The following is a 1,323-nucleotide window of genomic DNA, read 5'->3' on the forward strand; positions in this document are numbered from 1 at the left end:
CTACAGCAACAGTGGTAACGGAGGTAGTGGCAGCGGAGCTAGCGGCAGCAAGCCAGGATCCGGTGGATCAGCTAGGAGGCCAGGAGTTCCGCGGCAGGTAGCATTCGTGGCATATAACAGCAATCGTCCGACGGAATGGTTTCTGGACTCAGCCGCCACTCACCACATAACGTATGACCGCTCAGAACTTTCCAACGTGCGGTTATTGGAGCCATGGGAGCGCTTCAACATCATGGGCATCAAGGGACAGTCTCTTCGGCCGACTGAAGTTGGCACGCTTACGATTCGGTCTAACATCAACGATAAACAAGCCATCACTTTCAAGAAGGTCTACGTCGACGAGGAGGCCACCGCCAAAATCATATCGGTACGCATCATTGATGATCATGGAGGCAGTGTGGTCTTCGGCGGCAGACAGGCGAAAGTATACGTACAGAACCAGTTGGTGCTGACTGGAAAGCGGGATGGGGACTTGTATCCCGTCTGCTACAGCAGTGGAGGTACGGGAGCTCTGAAGAGGACGCAGCGTGAAGACAACAGGATACCTTCTGGTGGTGATGCAGTGTGTGCTGCCGTGGGTATCGGAGCTGAACGTGCAGCACTTTGGCACCGAAGGTATGGCCACTTGGGATACAGCAACCTTGAGACGTTGCTGCGTCATAATATGGTAGCTGGATTTGATGTTGACCGACACAGCATACAATCAGCCAGCACGTGTGTGTGTGAGACTTGCGTCCTTGCTAAACATACACGTGGTCCTTTTCCGTTATCTGGGCATAAGGCAGCGCAGCCTCTCGCGCTCATTCACATGGATGTGTGTGGACCTGTGCCTGAACCTTCGCCTAGTGGTTCGCGTTATGTGACAACCCTGCTTGACGACCATACTGGTCTTTCAGCTGTTGCGTTTACAGCGACCAAGGAGGAGGTCTACCAGAAGATGGTGGTAATGATAGCGGAACTGGAGCGCGCTACTGGCAGGCAGGTTAAGGAGGTGCGTACAGATCGTGGCGGGGAGTTCGTTAATACTCGCACGAAGGCCTATTTCGCTTCCAGGGGTATTCTACACGGAACTACGGTAGGCTACACCCCTGAGCAGAACGGAGCTGCAGAACATTTAAATCGCACTCTTTTGGACAAGACTAGGGCTATGCTAGTTGAGTCTGGACTGCCTAAGTCATTATGGGCGGAGGCGTTAGCGACAGCCAACTATCTTAGGAATGTGTCGCCAACTGCTGGGTCAACCGTCACTCTGTACGAAGCTTTCTTTAATGTTCGTCCGAACGTCAGTCACCTGCGAGTCTTTGGATGCGTTGCCTACGTCCA

Source organism: Volvox carteri (assembly GCF_000143455.1).
Source record: "Volvox carteri f. nagariensis unplaced genomic scaffold VOLCAscaffold_151, whole genome shotgun sequence".
Taxonomy (NCBI): domain Eukaryota; kingdom Viridiplantae; phylum Chlorophyta; class Chlorophyceae; order Chlamydomonadales; family Volvocaceae; genus Volvox; species Volvox carteri.